General features: G+C 38.3%; 1 long non-coding RNA gene across 1 annotated transcript; it reads right to left on the bottom strand.

Annotated features, from left to right (window-relative positions):
* Positions 1-6,454: 6,454 nt before the first annotated feature.
* LOC138872093 (uncharacterized) lies at positions 6,455-7,063 on the bottom strand. Its single transcript, XR_011400523.1, has 2 exons — positions 6,926-7,063; positions 6,455-6,775 (listed from the first exon to the last, which is right to left on the bottom strand). It is a non-coding gene; the product is annotated as an uncharacterized lncRNA (long non-coding RNA).
* Positions 7,064-25,751: the final 18,688 nt, after the last annotated feature.

Here is a 25,751-nt window from a genome sequence, read left to right on the forward strand (position 1 = left end):
GGTCTGATGAAATTTTTCTCCCAAGATAAAATCTTAGTCGGATGAATCTTTCTCCTAAGATCACAACAAAATGGACCTAGTCTGACGATTTATCTCCTAGAGTCAAAATCTTGGTCTGATGAAATTTTTCTCCCAAGATAAAATCTTAGTCGGATGAATCTTTCTCCTAAGATCACAACAAATGGACCTAGTCTGACGATTTATCTCCTAGAGTCAAAATCTTGGTCTGATGAAATTTTTCTCCCAAGATAAAATCTTAGTCGGATGAATCTTTCTCCTAAGATCACAACAAAATGGACCTAGTCTGACGATTTATCTCCTAGAGTCAAAATCTTGGTCTGATGAAATTGTTCTCCCAAGATAAAATCTTAGTCGGATGAATCTTTCTCCTAAGATCACAACAAAATGGACCTAGTCTGACGATTTATCTCCTAGAGTCAAAATCTTGGTCTGATGAAATTGTTCTCGAAGTCAGGAGCCCGCCTGAAGAGAGGAACGACGTTTATTTCAAAAGTTGTTTATTTGAAGTTGGGAGCCCGCCCAGATAACAGAGACATACATTTCAGTCTTTACATTTCAAGCGTTGAAGTTGGGAGCCCGCCCAGATAACAGAGGCATACATTTCAGTCTTTAATTTTCAAGTATTGAAGTTGGGAGTCTGCCCATACAACAGAGGCATACATTTCAAGATCAAGTCAGAGGACAATAAAATAGAGGGTTACAATAGGAATCCCCAGTAGGAAACAATAAAATTCCCCGGCACCGGGAAACAGAAGGTTGCAATAAGAGGTCCCAGCAAAAACTCAAATGCATGTGTCGAAAGGAAGAAAAGCATCGGAAGAAAAGCACCAAAAAAAATGCAAGCAGACAAGAAAGCAAGGCAACAAAAACAAATTGCAGTCTAGCCTAGCTTCTTGTTTTCTTTTAAGCACGGTGTAACAAGGAGATCGGTAAGCAGTAGTAATAGCATGCAACAACAGTAACATTGCAGTCCCACGGTAGTCCCAGCTACCAAAATTTCCCGAACTACATTGACCTGATTCCTGTTTAGCCCAGGATATGTAGGAAACCTTTGAAGCAAAGGTTCGGTCAAATCTTTTTCAAAAAAATGCTTCACACGGAGTACTCGGATGGGCAAAAATCGCTCGCTTTATCTTTGCACGAAAACCCTTCGTGTCTTCGGGCAAAGAGGGGCAGCTGTAAGCACGTGATTTTTGCCCTATATGAGAATTACTCCCAAAAAATTCAAAAATAAAATGATTTTTCTTTGGTGTGCAATTTTGTGATATTTTGTGATATTTTGTGTAACTATTTGTATGTTTGTCTGTGCATGTTTATTTGTTAAATTATTAAAATACAAACATATGTCACATTTTGCATGTAGGATTTAATTCTACAATTGTTAGTAATTAAGTTTGTTTTACAAAATATAAAAATCACAAAAAATAGGCATCGTTTGCATTTTTAGCATTTAATGTCCAAATATACAATTTTATGCTTAATTATTACTTAATTGTGCGTTAATTGTTATTGGGAGTTAATTTGCGCTTTTATAACTTAATTTAGTTCTTAATAATAAGTTAAGTATTTTTATAATTTAGTTTTAGAGAAATAAAAGAAGAAAAGAGAGCGAAAATATAAAGAAAGTCGGAATTGGGCCTCTTCTTCGATTTCAAGCCACATGCCCAAAAAATGGCCCAATCTTCCCTACGACCCAGTCCATTTCGAACTGGGTCAACCCAGTCCATAACCCAACACTCCTATTATCTTACAAACAACACAAAACAAAACAAAACCCAAAAACCCTAAAAGACCTAAACCATCCCCCCCCTCCTATCTTCTTCTTCTTCCTCAAGCTTCCTCAAGCACACAACCATGGCTGCCCTCGACCCCACTCCCTCACATCCAAACGCCATTAACAAACACTCACGTCACACTCACACACACACGCACCAACAACTCCATAGCTACCCTCCTCCATCGAGCTTCGTCATCCATGGCGAGCTCAAAGCTCGACCATAGCTGCCCTCAACTTCACGTCCAAGTAGACCAGTCCAACGAGGTGGAGCTCAACGTCCATGGCTGCTCGAGTTGGAGCTCGACAAACTGCTGCTGCTGCTCACGCAGCTGCTTCAGCTGCCTTCGTCCCTGTCGGCTTCGTCGCAGCTACTTCTCCTCCTTCCTTCGAGCTACTGCTGCCGCGATGCTGCTCACTTCATCGTTCCAACTGCTCCAGCTCCTGCCTCGTCAAGTTGCTGTTGTTCGGCGTCGACCAGTTGCTGCTCCATTCCAGCTTGAGCTCACCATTGTTGCTCACGTTCCAGGCTGCCTTCGCGTCGAACAAATGACGAAGTTGCTACTGCCTCACTAACGTTGTGGCTGCTACTTCATCTTGCCTTCATCTTCGTCGTCATTCGTTCAAGCTTCGGTCGAAGCTCGGACAGATTTGTTTACAATCGAGTTCGTCGTTGATTCATCTCCGGTTAGTTGTTTTTGAGTTTTGTTTTTGTCCATATTACGTTTTTATATTTCTGGAAGTTAAAATTGTTAAATGATTCTATTCTTGTTTTGTTTGTTCGTCGTTGAAATAATTTATAGTTTGTTCATATGTTTTGTTGAATTAATTTTCAGATTTCAAATGGTAAATTGATTAATTTGTTTTTTATGTTTATTTCATGTTTGTTTTATTGTTTAGGTAAAAATTTGTTAGTTTAATGTTTGTTAGATTCAAATTGAAATTTAATTGATTATTTCTTCAATTTGTTTCATGTTGTTATGTATTTTCCAGAAATTATTAATGTTGTTTGAGTCATTTAATCCGTCAAGTTTGTTGTTTAAAATAGATTTAATTCATGTTCATACTTTGTTTGATTGTTCTTGAATCCGAAATTTGTATAACTTGATTTCTTGTTTATCATTTATGATTATTTCTTGAATTTGTCTCATAATCTTGTTTAAAGTTTAATATAGGAAATGTTGGTTGTAATGTTGTTAGAGTTGATTTTAAGTTCAATATGATTGAATTTAGAAATCTAAATATACTTGTTTGTTGTTGTTGTTGAATCCGAAAATAGGATTGTTTGTTGCTAAAAATATTGTTCAATCAAATTTTAGTTGTTCTTTGTTGTGCAATTTCTGTTCATGTGATTTGTTGTTGAAATGTTGAAGAAATTTGTGTTCATGTGATTTGTTGTTGAAATGTTGAAGAAATCATGTTCATGAAATTTGTTGTTTGAACATTGTTAGAAATTAATCATATTGTCTATATTTTGGTTAAGTTTGATTAATTGTTTGTTATAGCTGATGGGGTAGTTTGGTAATTTGTAGTACGTTCAGGGGTAAAATGGTAATTGCAATAAGATCGGAAGGGTAGTTTGGTAATTGAACATTTTGCAATTCTTTATGTTAAACATGGGGGACAAAATGTATTGGGGTGGGTTGTGATATAGTTATTTAATATAAAGGGGGGACAAGACAAATTTTAGTGTGGGGGAATCTTGTATTTGTTTATGTTAGGCATGGGGGACAAAATATAATGGGGTGGTGTGATATGTTTATTTAATGTAATGGGGATGAGTGGGAAGATAATGGGTTTGGTAGAGAAAATGGGTTGATTTTAATTGATTAAAAGATTTATGGGATGAGATATATATAGGAAGTCTTGAAACAAGATTAGAGGACAGATTGAGATAATAGAGAGAACACACAGATAAGAGAATACATAAATAGAGAGAGAAAAAGGCTGAACATTTAAGAGAAAGAAAAAATTCCGAAAAATATTTAAGCTTTCAAAATAAAAATAAAAACTAAAAAAAAATATTCTGCTTTCTTTCATTGTTTGAAATCAGAATTAATTGTTGTTTCATCAAAGCTTGAAGCTTTTGTTTTTGGGATTACTACTCCACCGGTCTGTTACTGGGTTGTTACTGTTGCTGGGCAGTTGTTGTTGCTGTATTGTTATTACTGTTGCTGATTCTCATCTTCATTTTCTTTTGCTTCCAATATCAGGTACACAACTGACACGCTGGTTATTGTAATCCGAAATATGAAGCATGAATACATATGAAGAATGAAATTTTGAAGTTTTAATTTCGTTTTTCTTTATTCATTTTGTTGATTGTATTTAAGCTATTTCATGTATTACTAAATAATAATTGGAATAAGAAAAAATAACATAAGTTAGTCTTTAATGAATCAGTTCGGCAAAACAGGTTAATTCACTAGTTATGAAGGCTTCAAGATTATAGGTTGATCATGAACAAGTAGCTAAATTTAGCTAAGACACGAATTTAAATTAAACATCGTAAATTAGGCATTAAGGCATGACTTGAGCTTAAGCAAGATTAGAAGAACGTTTAAGTCTAATAAACTTTCTAATAAGCTTTAGTAATTATGGTTAAATCTAGTTTCAAATGATTGTGAATAATTAATCTCAATAATATTTTTTTAAAAAAAATAACAATGCTGAGTTTTAATCTAGCTATATTTGATTCTTTTGAATATTAGTTGTCGAATTTTTATTTTATTTATAAATTTCGAAATTTTGAGTAAAATTCCTTTTCATCAGTATTTGTATTAATCTAGCAATAGAATTCATGTTTTTCTTAAAATAACAATAATAATAAAAAACGTAATTAATTAGGATTTTCTTTATTCATTTTAGAGACTAATTTTAAATAGAAAAATGTAGTCGCTTTAAGATTTATTCATTTAAAATAAAAATGAGACGAGCCTCGCTTAATAAATGTATAGATTGTGGGGCCCTCATAAAATGTTTAATTAAAATTAATTAGACTTTGGGATGAGCCGTTTAGCAAATATTCCACGGCCTTACCCAGAAATAATAACACGCTAATTGCTTTAGGCGCGCATTTTAATAAGCTTACTTTCTTAAATTCGGGTGTGCATTTTATGCGACCCAAATCTAAATCCCAAAACATTGAATAAAAATACGTTCCGGATCGTGGATGCATTTTATGTGACCCAATCCAAAGACATGTTTTTAAACGATGTTCACATTCTTTAAAAAAAATATAATAATAAAAGCGGCCAAAGGATAAAACTTGCACATAAGTTTATAATACGTATAAAATCAGATAATTAAGCCAAATATAACAGTTGAGCGACCGTACTAGAACCACGGAATTCGGGAATGCCTAACACCTTCTCCCGGGTTAACAGAATTCCTTATCCGGATTTCTGGTTCGCGGACTGTAATACAGAGTCATTCTTTTCCTCGATTCGGGATTAAATTGGTGACTTGGGACACCCTAAAATCTCCCAAGTGGCGACTCTGAAATAAATAAATAAATCCCGTTTCGACTGTCCTTTAATTGGAAAAACTCCCTACGCCCCCGCGGGCGCGGAAAAAGGAGGTGTGACAGTGTCCACAATTACTAACGCTTTGTTTATCTAATAAGATTATTGGGGCAAAGTTGCGCGAACGCATACTCCGGTTTTTTTAGAAGTGTAATTGTGTTACGCAGACGTATATGCAATCACACTAGTGTTTTAAACGGCCCTAAAGGATATGCTACGAATTTTTTGTCAATTTTATATCTAATTTATGTACTTACTAGGATGGCCCTATGTGGTTTTAATGAACTTATATAAACTAAAACTTGTAACATATTTATTATTAGGAAAAGGTTGGTCGAAGTTGCGCAAACGCATACTCCAAATTAATTTAGAATCATGGTCGTGTTACGCGAACGTATACGCAACCATAATCATATTTTAAACAGCCCTAAAGGCATGCTACAAATATTTATCATTTTTAATATCTCAATTAACACAAGACCATAACTATTTCGTATTACCTAATATTGAACAAAGGCCGCTAGACTTATATTTACTCAAACGTTAACAAAAAAAATCTTTAATGGATTAGCCCAGATATAAATACTTGAACGAAAGAAGTTGGCATTTTAGATTAAATGTTTTGGCCCAACTTGAGGCCTGACAGCATGAATTTGAGGCTGTTTCCAAGTAACAGCCTGCTCCAGGCCACACTGGGCCCGAAGGAAAATCAGAAATAAATCGTGGAGGACGGGGCCAAAAGATAGCGGGGTCCCCAATTCGAGCCCAAATGAACGAAAACATGTCTAATTTGCCTTCAAATTGGCAGATACAATCATTTAAACTCAACAATGACTGAAGATTTATCATTTAACCAATTAGGACAATACCCACTGTTTTCAAATAATAACCCAATTTAACTAACTTATTGTTGTATGAAGATTACAATGAACTATAACCTCCTATGCATTTGATCCTGATGCAACTATAGCATTCAGACAACACTGAATTTCAGTCATCAACAACGAAAGCATGATATGTAGGAAACATGAAATTGGTTTTCAAATGGAAGTGAATACAAGAGTCTAACACTCATCATGGAAGCACATACTAATTTGCAGTTTTAGTTCATCCTCAACACATGTGACTTCAAGAATCAAGTCAAAAACATAGTGTATCTAACAATACCCAACATGAAAATATTAATTACAAGGGGATTTAATCTAGATCAAACCCAAAACAACAACTTAAAGTCCAAGCACAACATGATTCCCAAAGTCCAACAGTCCACAATTGACTACAACATGATAATTAATCAGCATCAGCTAGACTAACTACATTTGAATCAAATGTTTAACACATAAACATCATAAAGGAACAGAATCATAGCAAAATCAAAATTATTAACAGAACTCAGCACTTCCTTTCATTTCACCTTCAAATTGAGTTTACATCATGGGAAATTCTGAGTTTGTACCTGGAAAATGAGAAGGAGAAAGGTGGTTATTGTAAGCAAACGAAAGCAGCATCTCTCAATACCCCAGAGATGAACCAACAGACTGATTTTGAAACCAAAATGCAATGCAACAGTTCAAATGCCAATTTCGGACTCAATAAATCAACAGACCCCAAGCCAAACTTGAATTTAGCCAAGCTTTGAACCATTTCAGAGGAAGAAACAAAATCGATTTTAAGAGTGATAATTCTTCAAATTGAGACCCAAATCCCAATGGAACAGTAGCAGCCTTTTTCTGTATTTTTTTTTTCTCCCTTCCAACCCTGACTTGCAAGGCAAGTACACAATGTCTTTATAGACAAGTCCTTAGGGCAAACATCAGATTTCAGTTTTTACCCTTTACCCTTTTTGAATTTTCATTTTAGCTTAAAAACCCCTAGCCAAAAATCAGATTCTTTACATTAGTCCCCACCCCAGCTTCCAGGAATCTTCCCTTAGTCGGTTACATCAAGATTCCTCACGCAAACTGACCAAATTACCCTTTTATCCCCTGACAATTACTACAAGAACGAAAACCAAAAATGGGTCAAGCTGACCCCATGACCCAATGCAATTTGGATGGGCTGTTCTTTGCCAATTACATCAGAGACAGCCCCAAATTACGAACAATACGCTTAGTTAAAAAAACAAAATTTACAAACTCTAAAATGGCCTTAAAGGGTCAAACAACCTAGCCTAGAACGACCCATTAACTAATTGACTAAACCAACGAATCTACACTACACTAGTTAACAAACCGAGGACAAGTTAAAATACTAACCTAAAATTGTTATGCATGGGAAAACAAACTGGAAAACGAAACAAATAATAGAGAGGTCGAGAAGAACGAGAAGAAGAAGAAAAATAGAGAAAAAAAAAGAAAAAGAAATGAAAGCTAAATAAAATCGCCGAGAAGTACAGAATACCTATTGAGACTCAAGCAGATGAGGAAAGGAGTTCGAACTTTCCAACTCGGATTTTCTGGCCAATTATGATATTAATCGTGCGTTCTTAATAAGAACACACGAATAACATCACAATAAACCGAATCTTCAACTAACTCGACTCAGGGGCTCTTTGGAAATTAGGGCTCATCCTTTCGATCTGAAATTCGAAGGATTCTGGAGTGATTCGAAGGAAGTGAAGTTGATATTCGGCATGAGAGAAGAGAAAGGGTCCTAAGGTGTTAATTTGGGGTTGAACGGAGGCGGAGGCGCCACCAGAGAACACAGGGCGGCGCTAGGGTTTTCTTTCAAGAATAGGATTCGAGACGGTCTGGGTTGATTCGAGGCAAACGGAGGGGGGATTTGGAATGAGGGGCTCTTGGCGATCGTGGGGTGTTATTTTGGAAGTGGTTGGAGGTGGCGCCGCCGGTGGATGGTGATTGAAAAGGGGGCGGCTCTGCTAGGGTTAGGGGTGTTCTGAGAGGGGTGATAGAACGACGAAATGAGGGGGTGGGTAGGGACGTTAGGACATTTATATACTAAAGGACCTGGGCTTCACGTCCGTTCGATCAAGAGACCTCGACGGTCCTGATCTACTGCCCCAGGAACGATGTTGTTTTGTTTTGGGGAAAAAATCAGACCGGGTCAGGCGCGGGTTGGGCCAGGTGTTGGATGATTGTTATTTGGGCTGGGACAATTAAATCGGGTTTGAGCCCAGATTTTCATTCTTTCTTTTTCCTTTTCAATTCACAATTCCTTTCTTTTCCCAAAATCAAAATAAATCCTAGATTAATTAATAATAATTTTTAAACTGAATTAACCTACCATATTAAATTAATTAGTCCTAATAATTGTTACTACAAATAATTAGAAACCCAATTAAAAATAAAATGTGCAAAATAAACTATTTTTTGTGATATTTCCTATTTTTATAAAATAATTAGTCAATTAATCCTAAAAATGTAAAATTAAATCCTAAATACAAATGCAACATATATTTTTTAATTTCATTAATTAAATAAAATAAAAAAATGCACAGACAAATGCAAACAATTACCAGAAAATGCCGCAAAAATCCCCAAAATTGCAAATACTTAAAGAAATTATTTTGTTTTGAATTTGTTGGAATAATACATATATGGCAAAAATCACGTGCTCACACATTTGACCCCTCAAATCACTAGCTTTCTCTTAAGTTTCAAGCCCTAACCTCCATTTTTACCCTTTAATTCCTTGAATTTTCAGTGTTAATCCATAATTTTACACCATAATATCATAATCTAAGTCCAAGAATCCATACCTGATGAAAGACCTCGAAACTCTCTTCAAAATCGCCCAAAAACCCTCTTAGTCCGAAGTCCAAAATGTTTGTTCTCTTTCAAATTGCGAAATCACTGTTCACTTAATCACATCCCAGATTCCGCTTCTGCGATTCTAATACAGCTCCTGCAGACCCGCTAATGCGGACCAAGCGGAACTTCTCAACTCCACACCAAATCGCTTCTGCGCTCCCTTACCCGCTTCTGTGAAACCGCTTCTGCGGCCTATTTCTACAGAAGTGGAAATACCAGATGACAGCAACAACAGACCTGAAGCAAACTTCAAAAACTCTCGTTTAAACACCCGATCTCACCCCGAGGCCCCCGGGACCTCAACCAAAAGCACAGACATGTTCTATTACCTTATTCAAACTTGCTAGAACCATCAAAACACTATCGTTAACATCAAAATCCTCAAATTTCATCAAATCAAAGCCTATTCTTAAAAACTTCCGAATTGCACATTCGATCAAAAACCCGACCTAAACACCTCCGAATGACCTGAAACTTTGCACACATATCCAAAATCACCTAACGGAGCTGCAACTCTCGGAATTCCATTCCGACCCCCGGATCAAAATCTCATCTATCCACCAGATTTCGCCAAAATACTAACTTCGCCAATTCAAGCCTACTTCTACACCGGACCTCCAAAATCATTTCCGATCACACTCCTAAGTCACAAATCACTTCTCGAAGCAAATCGAATCACCGGAAATCACATCCGGACCCTCTAACTCATAAGTCAACGTCCGGTTGACTTTTCCAACTTAAGCCTTCCTTAAAGAGACCAAGTGTCTCATTTCTTATCAAAACCAGTCCAAATCAACTCTAACACACCACATACCAATAACGAAACATGAAGAAGCATAAAATGGGGGAAACGTAGTAGTAACACATGAGATGGAGGGTCGGGTCATCATATCCTCCCCAACTTAAACAAACGCTCGTCCCCGAGCGTACTTAGAGTTGTACCAGAAGCAACCTAGTAGCTGAATGACCTTACCAAGCATATACCCGGGGTGATCCCTCATCACCCTATCTCGCATAGGTCCGATAACACAATATAGCTGAAATTTCACAGTCCATCTAACCCCTAAACCGAATGACCGCATTGCACTTTCTGAAATCATACACAAGATCAGAACCTCACATCTCTACTCAGAATAAGCTCGAACCAGCTGTAATAACCCATACCTGCAACCTCAGGTGCAATCATATAATATATTACGTAACCTAAACACTCAAAACGGTAACTTCTATTCACAGTATTTGCCCACAACACCCGAATATCGGTGGAAAACCTCTTATCAACCAAGGTCTTATTCCAACACTTTCATATACTGCCAACGATAAATGAAACACGCAATAAACTGTAACAATTTCTCAGATCAACCATTCATGAAGTCACTTCCCTTTTGACTACTACCACAACAGATTTCTGAGCCGGACCTCGATATTAACCTTCCAACAAACTGAAACCAAATCCGTTCGTATTCATTAATGACCCCCAACAATCACTTCGGGTCCAACACACCACTCGGGTGATATGATACCTCAACACCGGCCTAAGCCACAACTTGCATAATACACGCACCAATAAGAGATGGTCTGAACATACTCAAATCATGAAAATGACTCAAACGAAAGAGCTGTACCTTAAGTTCATCAATACCATTACAACGCAAGGTTGAGACCTCGTCTCACATCATAGAAATAGAACACCTGAAGCTACCCCGACAGGTCATAACTTCACGTGGCCTCGCCACAACGCGCGATCCTATCCAAACACTACTCCACATGAAGCACCTCAAGTCGCCATGCTCAAAATCAACAGCCACACACATTTTTTTGATGTCTGAAACCAAAGCAATGCATTACATCCATAGTGAAACAAATAACATAAGGCTCGCACCCCGATAGGCCATAACCAATACTCCATTTATTGAGCAACACTCAATTACTCTTCCCGGTCGACTTTCTGTATGAATCCTCAGTAGAACTGCACCACATGTGCCCATATCCAACCAATTATGCCGTCTCAAAACACCGAAAAGCAACTCATAGCTCTCCTTAGATCACTAGCAAGCTCAATGACGATCGAATCAACCTATCCCTCATCAATACAATTCGGGCCAACCAAGCTAACTCAAGCCAAATACATAGCCACATCGGCCTGCCCACGAACTCAATTCCAAGAACCCTAGAGCTGCTCCTTCCACTACTATAACTCCTGTAGGAGCCGTACGATATGGTGCCCGGCACCAAATAATTACCGAAATCCACAATCTCGCCCAGCGACATGCCCGCCCACAAGGAACGCATCCAAAAAAGTCCCTCAATACCGGAACTGAATCAATGGTAAAAACCTCAGCACTGACATCCGCCACGAAGTCCCAATTAAGAAAAGCAATCCTTCCCAGTCGTCCGCTGGTCTTTGGAATACAACCACTCTGCTAGAACAAAATCCGATGCACTCTTCCACGCAACCTGTGGCATTTTCCGACATAATCCATAGCCCAATAGTCTAGAATAACCCAACACTGAGACAACCAGTCTACACCCCAATATCATATCCAAAATCTAATATACCAAGCACAGAAAGATCCACTCGGGCTTCCAAATCCTAATAGTCGCTAACGGTACCAATACACATGATCCACAACCGCTACCTAGTCTGAACCTGAGAACTCCCAGTCTCCAACTCCATATAGCACACGAATCACTGTACCTGATCCCAAATTTCGCAGTATGAATACATATCACACCTCGAGTACCCAATCATTCAACGAAAGATATTCTAAAATTCTCCTGTGCCATCAAACAAACTCAGATATTAGCAGGCGATTTAGCAAGAAAGTGCCGCAATACTACCGAAGTATCATCAGTTTAATCACATTACCCTTTCCTGAGATGTATACTCTTGTCAAATCACTTTCAATTAGCAGTATCATTTCCTTGGTCATCTGAGGCCACCCGTTGCCTAAGGGTTTTATGAACTTCCTTTTAGAACTGAACCGAAACCTTGCACACGCCAGTCTCGGTCCTCTACAACATACCGCATATACCATACCCTCCAAGGATAACATGAGAACTTTTATCTCCCTTCCGCGCCGCAGACATCGACGCACTCAACTAGTCAAGAACTTTCATTGATCCCATTTAGAAGAAAATCATTACACACTCCATGCTCTACACGTCCATAGAAAATATACATCTCCAAACCACGATGAAACCCAACAAGAATTATCTCCCATTCCATTTGCACAAGCTAAACTGTCAGGACTGAATCCTTCTAACTAGACCAAGCTAAACAAGCTGTCAGAACTCAAGAGCTTTGCTGTAAAATACCTGTACGAACTCATTACCTCGAACACACACAAAGAATTAATCACATCTTTGCCATACCAATTCGGTCCACTAACAAGCTACTTCATTTATCTAGGTTTCCTTCTGATTCATTTTCAACTTGATATTCCCTCTTGCTGAAGCACCACAGTTCCTCAATTCAGGCTCACTACACGAGACCCAAGCACAAGACCACACTGTCTAAGACCCACAAGCCACTGAATACTCTCTCAAATATTCCCAAGAACACCACATTCCCAAAATAATCTACTAGGAAGAACTTCCTGTGAATCCAACTCCGTTACCTTTATTTTTCCGGATACTGATGCATAGAATCCCATAATTAACATAAAAATACCACAAGTCTTGACACTTTCCAATGAAAACACAGTCTCTAACCACATACACAACCTTAAATCACCTGATCGTTACATGTAGAATCTTGAACACATAAAACCATTCTCAAGAATCATCCCCTCTTAATCAAACTGCAAATTACCTAACTTAACGAGCAGAACCACTCGTGCCTTATAGCACTCTGACACTGCAGAACATGATCTCATACCAATACAAACCACCATATTCCTTCTCTATACACTAAGCATTCTTTATCAACAACAGTTCAAGACCTCCTAGTAATTTCTCACATCTGCGAAGCACCATATAACCTTTGTCAAAATTTTGCTTCATTCGTGCCATCCTCGGCTCAATGTCCGCGACCAGAACTGATCCGCCAGCATATCTCAAAATGGAACCAACATAGCACGTAACCGTGCAATCAGCTAATCAACAGCAGCCTCCCCAACTTGGCTCGAAGCCATACATCAGGACACACTCAATAACCCATAATATTTTTCCTCTAATGATGCCACCATATCATAGTGAGATTAAAATCAAATCATTTACTAGTTTATGAAAACACAGATCATTTTAGTACGGTAATCCTCAACAAATCTTGTATTCATCCCCACATCAGTTGAGTCCACTCTCTTAAGCGACCTAAATTTTCAAATTTCAACACATACCCTTCAACTACACATGAGATCTTCCAACATACACATAAGGATCATACCACTTAAGAACACTCCGCAAGAGATATCCCACCTGCTTCGCCTCAATTAGTATTTCAGCATGCCTTCTACCATCATATACACTACACAGTCATTTAGTCTTCCTGGGTCTGAACTCATACCGCAATATGCTATTTACTTCACTCCCCACTAGGATACCTGAAAAGATCCTTCACGTACCCATAACTTGGGGCAACACATCAAATCACAATGGAAATCAAACACTTAATGGTTCATCTATCACCCAACAGACCTTCTTCAACACTTCCAAGTCATATAGACACATCACACAGTACCAACATACTCATCACATAGCTATCCAGCCGCCATTCCCACAATCAAGGACAATACTGAACATATAGGTTCCTAACACGAGCTCGCAAAATCGGCACCTCGGTGCTCAAGCCATAGGCGATGATTCGGCCTCAAGTCCTCCAGACTGGCCCAACATCAACTCATAGCAATCACATCTCACCCCTCGATCAGGGAATTACAAGCCATCAAGGCACATATAATACTAAGCGTTCATGCGCGCATACAAACGTGAGGAAGGAATTTCAAGAGTTATATTCCAAGCTGAATCAAGTACGCATGATAAGAATTCCAAGAATGGGAAATTTTCCTAAAGGTTCTGCAGCCTCTCGAGGATAAATACAGATGACTCTATACCGATCCGCGAAACTCTACTAAACCTGCTCATGACTCGTGATACCTAGTAACCTAGGCTCTGATACCAACTTATCACGACCCAATTTCCATACCCGATCGTGATGACGCCTCTCGTGAAGACAATTCTAGCCAACTAACCCAAATCGTCTCTTTAACAATTATTAAACATAATTGATTAGATAAATACAGCTTAACGACAATAATAACCAGTATTGACAACCCAACACGACCCGACCGGGGTATCACAAGTCACGAGCATCTAAAGAAAACTGAACACCACTACAGGGCCAATAATATATACAAAATAAAATCTGGAGTTCAAAAGATGAAGTCTGGTGCCGCGAACGCTGGCGGTCACCTTGCTCAGCTACAATAGTATTACCTTCATTCTGCTAATAACCCGCTACCGGGTGAACAATGCCTGCAATTGCACGCGAGGTGCAGGGAATAAAGTGAGTACTCCAACTCAGTGAGTAATAAGAGTAAATAATAACTGAACGGTAAGAAAACACACAAAGCACTCCATCATGCTATATAGGGCAGTGCAAATCTTTGAGAAAAACAGTAAAACGTGAAAAAATCCTTTAGAAAATATCTAGCTCCATTTAAAACCTCTTTTGAAAATATACTTTTTACGACATTCAAGCAAATGAATGCATAATCAGATAGTGCAAGTCCGCACATAAGTCAGCCCCTCGGGCACATCACTCAATTAAAAAATAACACCAGGGTATCTGGTAACAGTGCAAGAAATAGCATGGATGACAATGATATGAGAGTGCTGAATGTCATGCCACGTAGTACAAACAGGAACCAACACATGAATGTAATGCAATGCACATGACCGTTGCGGCGTGCAACCCGATCCATTTGGATACCCGCGCTCACTATGGGGGTTCAGACTCCGAAGGGGCTCCTACAGCCCAAGCGCAATATCAATATCACACTGCTGCGGCGTGCAACCCGATCCATCCTCAGTCTAGAATATGCATGTGAGCCACTAGGACGATGTCACGTAATAGTTCCCAGCTCCAAACGTCAAAAAAAAGATCTAGTTTAAGTTTTAAAACCTTAGAAGTATGACTGGACATTTCAAAACAGTGTTTAACTTAGGACTGAAATCATTTAACATGCTAAGTATCATGGAAACAGTGATAATAATCCCCAAAGGATTCAAATAATTGGCATGAAGCCCAAAACATGGCAATCAGCCCAAATCATGATGATAACAAGTAGTTTCAGTCAAACACATAGTAATTTCATTAATCGGGACGGACCAAGTCACAATCCCCAACGGCTCTCTACCCCATGCTCGCTATCCGGCATGCAAGTCACCTCAATACAACACTATGATGTGCAAATCCGGGGTTTCAAACCCTCAGGACATCATTTACAAGTATTACTCACCTCGAACCGGCGAAATCTCTACCCCGTGACGCCTTTGACCCTCAAACTGGCCTCCACGCGCATCGAATCTAACCAAAATCAAAGCAAATACATCACAATGTGCAAAGGGAACAATACTCAATCGGAAAGACTAGAAAAATATCGAAAATCATGAAATTTGCAAAATCTGAGCCATGGGCCCACTTCTCGAAATCCAAAATTTTTTACATCAATACGATCCTTATCTCTCCACGAGTCTATACATATCAAATTCACTAGAATCGGAGTCTATTTGACCCCTCAAATCACTAGTTTAAACTCTCTTAAGTTTCAAGCCCTAACCTCCATTTTTACCCTTTAATTCCTTGAATTTTCAGTGTTAATCCATGATTTTACACCATAATATCATAATCTAAGTCCAAGAATCCATACCTGATGAAAGCCCTCGAAACTCTCTTCAAAATCGCCCAAAAACCCTCTTAGTCCGAAGTCCAAAATGTTTGTTCTCTTTCAAATTGTGAAATCACTGTTCACTTAATCACAACCCAGATTCCGCTTCTGCGGTTCTAATACCGCTCCTGCGGACCAAGTTCCGCTTCTGTGGAACTTCTCAACTCCACAACAAATTGCTTCTGCGCTCCCTTACCTGTTTCTGCGGAACCACTTCTGCGGCCCATTTCCGCAGAAGCGGAAATACCAGATGACAGCAACAACAGACCTGAAGCAAACTTCAAAAACTCTCGTTTAAACACCCGATCTCACCCCGAGGCCCCCGGGACCTCAACCAAAAGTACAGACATGTTCTATTACCTTATTCAAACTTGCTCGAACCATCAAAACACTATCGTTAACATCAAAATCCTCAAATTTCATCAAATCAAAGCTTAAGTTTCTTAAAAACTTCCGAATTGCACATTTGATCAAAACCCCAACCTAAACACCTCCGAATGACCTGAAACTTTGCACACATATCCAAAATCACCTAACGGAGCTATTTCAACTCTCAGAATTCCATTTCGTTCCTCGGATCAAAATCTCACATATCCACCGGATTTCGCCAAAATACTAACTTCGTCAATTCAAGCCTAATTCTACACCGGACCTCCAAAATCATTTCTGATCACACTCCTAAGTCACAAATCACTTTCCGAAGCTAACCGAATCATCGGAAATCACATCCGAACCCTCTAACTCATAAGTCAACGTCTGGTTGACTTTTCCAACTTAAGTCTTCCTTAAAGAGACTAAGTGTCTCATTTCTTATCAAAACCAGTCCATATCAACTCTAACACACCACATACCAATAACTGTCACACCTTCTTTTTGCGCGCCCGCCCCGAAGGGTAAAAATGCGCGAGGGAGTTTTTCCAATTTAAGTGACAATATTCGAAATGGGATTATTTATTTAATTCAGAGTCGCCACTTGGGAAAGGTTTGGCTTTTGGTGTCCCAAGTCACCGGTTTATCTTGAATCCCAAATCGAGGAAATTTTTGACTTTTCCAAATGAAGTCTGCGAACCAAAAATTCTAAGTAAGGAATTCTGTTGACCCGAGGGAAGGTGTTAGGCACCCTCGAATCCCGTGGTTCTAGCACGGTCGCTTAAATTGTTATAATGGCTAAATATCTGATTTAAATACATGTTCTAACTTATGTGCTTTTATTAAATTTAAACCGCTTTTATTATTATCATTTATTTTTTATAGAATTGCAACGTCGTGAAAATGCATCCCGAACCACGTCACAATCAATGCACCCGTAGTTGTTAACACATTTCGACTCCGTTGAGATTTGGATTTGGGTCACATCAATGTGCACCCGTGTTTAAGAAGGTTAAACTATTAAAGGTGCGCCTAAAGCAACTAGCGTATTGTTATTTTGGGAAGACCGTAAAATTCGCTAAACGGCCTATCCCGAATTCTAAGTATTTTAATATATACATTTAGAGGGCCCCGCAGCTTGTGCATGTTTGTTTGTCGAGGCTCGTCTCAATTTTATTTAAAAGGATAAACCTACAGTGACTATATTTTCCTATTAAGTTCATCTCTAAAATAAAAGAAAATCTCTTAATTAATTACATGCTAAAAACGTAACTTATTAGTTATTAGTTTACGGCTAATGCGAATGGAAAATTGCGACCGAGTTTGTACAAAGAAAAACTGCTTTCATTCTATATTCTATTATTCAATAATACTAAAACGTGAGATTGACACACCATAATATCAAAACCGATTAACTATTCTTTGATTAATTTAAACTAACATTATTAGATGAAGAAGTTATACATATGCGACATTATTACTCATTAAATCAATCAACTACATTTTTATACAAGAAAGGAAAATTATATTCAAACATAGATCTAAACAGGAGGGATTCAACAGGAACAAAGCCTGATTAATATTTCATTTCTCTTCAATCCGAGAGTATACAAATGTGTACCTGGAAATGGCAGTACAAGAACAAAAGAAGGAGAAGTCAGCAACAATAATAACACAGCAACAGCAGGTCCAGCAACACCGCAAACCAGTAAGAACCAGTAGAATAACCCAGCAACGGATTGAAAACTCAGCAATACCAAAGTGCAATTGTAGTCAAATCAGAAGAGAGACGGATACAAGATGCAGTAATTTACTGATTTTTCAATAACACTCGAGAAAAGACAAACGAAATTTATTCAAATAGAAGTTCAAGTTGTCTTTCTCTTTTACTCTCTAACACTCTTGAAATTTTCCAGAATGTATTACTCTCAAAAATATTCTACCAATAATCTCTATCTCTCTCAGTCTTCAAGTTCTCCTCCCAAAAATGTGTCCAATGACCCTATATATATAGCAAGACAAGTCTTGAATTCCCAACCCCAAATTATTCCCCCAAGGCATGCTTTGTCCCCACTATTAAATGTCTTCTTTATTTTAAATCTTGTCCCCCATGCCTACATTAAATAAATACCACATTCCCAACCCATTATAATTTGTCCCCCATGCTTAACATAAACAAATGCAATATTCCCTCCCATTATATTTTGTCTTGTCCCCCATTATGTTAAACAAGTATATCAAAAACCAACCCATTATATTTTGTCCCCCATGCTTAACATAAAGAATCAAAATAATGTTCAATTACCAAACTACCCCTCCGACCTTATTGCAATTACCATTCTACCTCCGAATGCAATGCAATTTACCAAATTACCCCCATCAGCTCTAAACAATCCATTAATCATAACTTAACCAAAATATAGTCAAGATGACCAATTTCTCAGCAATCTTCAACAACAAATCACACGAACACGATGAACAACACAACTCAAAATTAATGGAAGTAAATTAACTATATCGGGAACCAATCCTGGTTAACTTAGACCAAAAATGAATGAGCAAAGAAACAACAAAATACATGATTCAAATTAAAACAACAAATCAAAAACAAACATAAACTCACATTAAATCACTGGATTAAACATGAACTTCAAACAAAGATGAACATGAACTAAATCTATTTTTTAAACAACAAACATGACGGATTCTCATGATTCAAACAACATTAATAATTTCTGGAAAAATACATATTACATGAAACAAATTGAAGAAATAATTAATTAAATTCCAATTTGAATCTAACAAACATTAAACTGACAAATTTTTACCTAAACAATACAACAAATATGAAATAAACATGAAAAACAACTAATTAAATGTCCATTTGAAATCTGAAAATTAATTCAACAAAACATATAAACATGAACAAAACCAAAAATCAAATATCTAACCATAGACATGAACAAAACAAACATTTGCCGATTTTAGATTTGAAAAATATCAAAACAAAATACGGACAAAATAAAACTCAAAAACTACTAACCGGAGATGAACAACGACGAATTTGATTGTATGGACTGTTTCGACAAACCTCAAATGGGAATAAATCTATCCGGACTCAACGACTAACTCGACGATGAACTCGACTTTAAGAAGTACGTCGAGACAGTAGCAGCAGTCGACACGAAACAGAAGCAGCTGGGGTGCGTTCAGTTGTTCGCGCGAAGACGAAGCAACAGCTCGGAGACAACTTGGCCATGGCGATGTCAAGATGAAGAAGACGAAGTGAGGCAGCAGCAGCTCGAAGGCAGGAGGAGAAGCAGTGGCGACGACGGACTGTTTTGACGGAGAAGATGAAGCTCGACCAAACGACGACGAACTCGAACCTAATTAGCAACTGAAGCCATGCCAAAGCCTAGCAGCAGTTGGCGCGGCAGAACAAGAGCAGCTGGTCGACGCCGGAAACAGAAGCAGCGACGTGAGATTTTCGGCCTTGGGATCTCAACAGTGGACTGGGATTTCATGGTGGAGCTCGACGGGGAAGATGAAGACGCAGCTGGGTCATCCATGGTCGGAGAAGGAAAAGCTTGAACAACTGGTCTTTTGGACGTGCGGTTGAGGGCAACCATGGACGTCGAGCTCAAACTCGAGCTTGACGTCGAACGACGAAGATGAAGTCGCGATGGATGGTGAAGCAGAAGGAGCAGCAGTGACGTGAAGGAGAAGAAACTGGTCGTGAGGTGGAAGGGAAGTAACGAGGGCAGCCATGGATGGGGTCTTTGAGATTTTGGAGAAGAAGGAGCAAAAATGGGTGTGGGGGCGGATGTTTTCTTAGTTTTTAGGGTTTTTGGTTTTTTTTATTTTTTTTTGTTTTGTTTTGTGTTTTGACAAAATGAAGAAGGGGTGTTGGGTATTTGGGTTAATGGGACGGACCGGGTCGACCCGTTCCGAAGTGGACCGGGTCATGGGGAAAATTGGGCAATTATTTGGGCCTGGGGTTGAAAGTTGAAGAAGTGGCCCAATCCGATTTTTCTTTATATTTTTGTTATCTTTTCTTCTTTTATTTTCTAAAACTAAATTATAAAAATACTTAAATTATTATTAAGAACTAAATTAAGTAATAAAAGCGCAAATTAACTCCCAGTAACAATTAACGCACAATTACGTAATAATTAAGCATAAAATTGTACATTTGGACATTAAATGCTAAAAATGCAAAAGATGCATATTTTTGTAATTTTTATTTTTGTAAACCAAAATTAATTACTAACAATTGTAGAATTAAATCCTACATGCAAAATGCGACACATTTTTGTATAGTTTATTAATTTAACAAATAAGCAAACACAGATAAATACAAATAATTATCCAAAATATGTCACAAAAATACTCAAAATTGCACATCAAGGAAAATCATTTTATTTTGAATTTTTTGGGAGTAATTCTCATATAGGGCAAAAATCACGTGCTTACAGCTGCCCCTCTTTGCCCGAAGACACGAAGGGTTTTCGCGCAAAGATAAAGCGAGCGATTTTTGCCCATCCGAGTACTCCGTGTGAAGCATTTTTTGAAAAAGATTTAACCGAACCTTTGCTTCAAAGGTTTCCTACATATCCCTGGCTAAAGGGGAATTAGGTTAATGTAGTTCGGGAAACTTTGGTAGCTGGGACTACCATGGGATTGCAATGCTTGCTGTTACTGCTGTTGCCATTGCCGCTGCTGCTTAACGACTACCTTTTTACAACCAAAGAAAAATTAAATTGAACTAACTACGTATGCATGTCAACCGCTAGTTACAAGATTCCTATATATGATTCTTTTGCAACTTGATCTTGGGTCTTAGCTGATTCTGCTTGTAGACTTCGATCCGAATCTTGATGCTTGCAAATTGTAGGTGCCGGTTTATTTCTACGATACTGAGCGAGACGGGATTGGTAGAACTCAGAACCTTGATCAAACCTTTGAGCGATCCGCCCCTCGCCTTTCCGAATATCTCGGAATATCTTCTTTTGTCTTTTTCTTCTTTTATTCTGAGTTGAGACTCATCTCGTGGGTCGTTTCGATCCGTGTGCCTCGAGGTCAGACCTACGGGGAAAAACAAACGAACGAAATTTTCTGCCCCAGTTCTACTAGGAAAATTTCGTGAGTTAGTTACCAGGAAGTTTATAGAGTTGATGAAAGGAATGGACTACAAAAATGCAACTCCGGAATTGGATCCCTAATATTGCCATAAGGTAAAAATGCTCAGTTCAGGGTTGGAGCCCTAATGCTGGCTAGCTGGGGAGAAGTTCAGTTTAGAGTTGAGACCCTAATGCTGACTAACTAGGGGAAAGTTAAGTTTAGGGTTGGGCCCTAATGCTGACTGAATGGACAAAAGTTCAGTTTAGGGTTTGAAGCCCTAATGCTGACTGAATGGAAAAGAGTTCAGTTTAGGGTTTAAAACCCTAATGCTGATTCTGGAAAAGTTCAGTTTAGGGTTTAAAACCTTAATGCTGACTGAATGGGAAAAGTTCAGTTTAGGGTTTAAAACCCTAATGCTGACTAAAGGGAAAAGTTGAGTTTAGGGTTTAAAGCCCTAATGCTAACTAGAGGGAAAAGTTTAGTTTAGGGTTTAAAACCCTAATGCTGACTAAAAGGAAAAAGTTCAGTTTAGGGTTTAAAACCCTAATGCTGACTGAATGGGAAAGTTCAGTTTAGGGTTTAAAACCCTAATGCTGACTAAATGGAAAAAGTTCAGTTTAGGGTTTAAAACCCTAATGCTGACTAAAGGAAAAAGTTTAGTTTAGGGTTTAAAACCCTAATGCTGACTGAATGGAAAAAGTTCAGTTTAAGGTTTAAAACCCTAATGCTGACTAAATGGAAAGAGTTCAGTTCAGGGTTTAAAACCCTAATGCTGACTGAATGGAAAAAGTTCAGTTTAGGGTATAAAACCCTAATGCTGACTAAGGAAAAAGTTCAGTTTAGGGTTTAAAACCCTAATGCTGACTAAAGGAAAGAGTTTAGTTTAGGGTTTAAAACTCTAATGCTGACTAAAGGAAAAAGTTCAGTTTAGGGTTTAAAACCCTAATGCTGACTAAAGGAAAAAGTTCATTTTAGGGTTTAAAACCCTAAAGCTGACTGAATGGAAAAAGTTCAGTTTAGGGTTTAAAACCCTAATACTGACTGAATGGAAAAAGTTCAGTTTCGGGTTTAAAACCCTAATGCTGACTGAAGGAAAAAGTCCAGTTTAGGGTTTAAAACCCTAAAGCTGACTGAATGGAAAAAGTTCAGTTTAGGGTTTAAAACCCTAATGCTGACTGAATGGAAAAGAGTTCAGTTTAGGGTTTAAAACCCTAATGCTGACCAAAGGAAAAAGTTCAGTTTAGGGTTTAAAACCCTAATGCTGACTAAAGGAAAAAGTTCAGTTTAGGGTTTAAAACCCTAATGCTGACTGAATGGAATTGAGTTCAGTTTAGGGTTTAAAACCCTAATGCTGACCAAAGGAAAAAGTTCAGTTTAGGGTTTAAAACCCTAATGCTGACTGAATGGAAAAGAGTTCAGTTTAGGGTTTAAAACCCTAATGCTGACTAAAGGAAAGAGTTCAGTTTAGGGTTTAAAACCCTAATGCTGACTGAATGGAAAAGAGTTCAGTTTAGGGTTTAAAACCATAATGCTGACTAACAGAAAAGTTCAGTTTAGGGTTTAAAACCCTAATGCTGACTGAATGGAAAAGAGTTCAGTTTAGGGTTTAAAACCCTAATGCTGACCAAAGGAAAAAGTTCAGTTTAGGGTTTAAAACCCTAATGCTGACTAAACGAAAAAGTTCAGTTTAGGGTTTAAAACCCTAATGCTGACTAAATGGAAAAGAGTTCAGTTTAGGGTTTAAAACCCTAATGCTGACTGAATGGAAAATAGTTCAGTTTAGGGTTTAAAACCCTAATGCTGACTAAAGGAAAAGTTCAGTTTAGGGTTTAAAACCCTAATGCTGACTAGAGGAAAGAGTTCAGTTCAGGGTTTAAAACCCTGATGCTGACCGAATGGAAAAGAGTTCAGTTTAGGGTTTAAAACTCTAATGCTGACTAACGGAAAAAGTTCAGTTCAGGGTTTAAAACCCTAATGCTGACTAAAGGAAAATAGTTCAGTTTAGGGTTTAAAACTCTAATGCTGACTAAGGGGAGAAAGTTCGAGGATATTCATTGACCTATTTTTTTTTGAATTTTCTTGTTCTAGTAAAAGATAAAAGAGAATTTTGTGGAAACTTACCTTTCGAGTGGATTCCTTATTGCCAAACTATTTCTTGTACTCATTTTTTCTTCTTTGGGTGACACCTGCTTCTTGCACGGTTGTCTTGGATCATACCTGTTTCAACTTTTGAAACAAAGACAATCGTTAGCTCGGAAATAGCGGTTGGTTCGGTGACCTTGATTGTTCCAGTTGCTTTGCTGCGTCCTTATTTCTATTGGGAAATTCCGCCATTGATTGGATTCGAATGGCAAAAACCCTTTGGACTACTCAGGCTTGCGTTTCCAGATTCTGTGTTTATTTGCCTTGTAAGGCTATGGTTTTTCCATCTGGTTTTGCTTGGGGATTTCAAACGGGGATTTTATTGGGGAGACTCTGTGGGGGATTGTACAAGGGGAGACTCTGTGGGGATTTGTACAGAACGGACTTAATGGGGATTTGTTGGGGCAAGCTTGCTGGGGAATTTTTAACAAAGCGAACTTGCTGGGGATTTGTTGGGGCAAGCTCGCTGGAGAATTTTTACAAGGGGAGGCTTTGTGGGGATTGTTTTTTTTTTTTGTGTGTCCGGGATTTTTGATCCTCAAACCTAAACTGCAGTGGCTAATCGCGTGGGACTTAACCTCTCCAACTTTATCCTTACCTTTGTAGGACTTTCTTTGGGGAATCGCGTGGGAATCGCGTTGGTTTTTTAAACTTCGTGGAGGCGATTAACCATGTGAAAACTCAAACCTTTCAACTTCAATTGCCTTTATAGGCTGCCATGACCAGTCGAGGTCGTCTTGATGCCCCCTGCTGAGGTTGGGTGCCCTTTGCACATTAGCGTGTATCCAACGAAAGCCCTGTAAATCAGTCTTGCCATCCTTTCTTTGTCTTGGTTTTGGAACAGTGTTAGACCAAAAGGGATTCAAAGAGAAACAAATAATTGAATGGAGAATGAGTTTAAAACTAGAAGTGTCCCTTTCGGGGAAAGGAGAGAAGGACTTATCCGGAGTACATGCGGACTTCAATGAACATGACATGCCTTTTGGACTGGATGCCTGATCTGTGTAAACCGTCTGACTCCCAAAAATTTATCACAACTTTGCCTTGAATACCGAGGAACCTTGCTAGAACTCTGTTGATGACGGTGGTTGTGAGGATCTCATTTTCGATCATGGGTGCCCTTTGTGGGTTTTCACGAGCTGGCATTTTCATTTCATTTCTTACCATCTCCTTATAGTGCCCGTGTGGGTGTTCACTAACAAGACTTCTCATTTTGATTTTCTCTGCTTAGCGTCGCCTTACGGTGCCCGTGTGGGTTTTCATCAGCAAGACTCTCTCATTTTATTTCCTCTGCTTACCGTCGCCTTACAGTGCCCGTGTGGGTTTTCACCAATAAAGCTCTATCATTTTATTCCTATCATTTTGTTGTATCAGACCCAAATAAATCTATCCTCCCATTTTGAACCGCTTTGCCGATTGATCAGAAGGACTTGAACAAGGTTTGGGGTGAAAAGAATTTGGATTGAACTACAACTTTGGAACCTTTTGGGCGGGATTATTGCTGAATCGTTATAACTTTTGCCCCAGTTTCACTTTTGGGGGGACTTCTTGAATTTTTGTTTTGGTGTGACTGAACCCCAAGGAGAGGCTGGCTACGTATCCTTTCGGAATCAAGTCAAACGTAGTTCAAGCCACTTTTGTTTTTGGATTTTTGTTTTTGTTTTTTCTGATTTGCTTTGTTTTTCACTTCCCTTCCTTTTTTCATTTTCATTGTCTCCTTTTTTTTGTATATATATTTTCTTATTTTTCCAATTCTTTCTTTTTTTTTTCATTTCAATTTTTTTTTCATTTTATTTTCAATAATATTTTCAGGTTCCAAAGATGGTAATCAAAGAAGAGTAACCAGCTCAAATGGGTTTGCAAAGGGTTGATAGTGTTTGGGTAGCGAGAATGAAAGCCTTCGTCATCTCAACCGGAAAAGATTTTATTATATAAAGGATCCAACATAGTACCTTTTGACTGCATTTGCATTGACAGTTATTTCAAGGACATTTCCTTCGATGTGTCCCAAGTACAACGCACTCTTTTTGGCAGTACTTTTGTTGTAATGTATGGACCTTTCCAATTTCGGGAATCAATTTTCCTTCAGTTGTTCCAACTCTTTGTCTTGTTTCCTTAAGCTATTCTTCATTGCGACCCA

The sequence above is a fragment of the Nicotiana sylvestris genome, chromosome 6, assembly GCF_000393655.2.
Source record: "Nicotiana sylvestris chromosome 6, ASM39365v2, whole genome shotgun sequence".
Classification (NCBI taxonomy): Eukaryota; Viridiplantae; Streptophyta; class Magnoliopsida; order Solanales; family Solanaceae; genus Nicotiana; species Nicotiana sylvestris.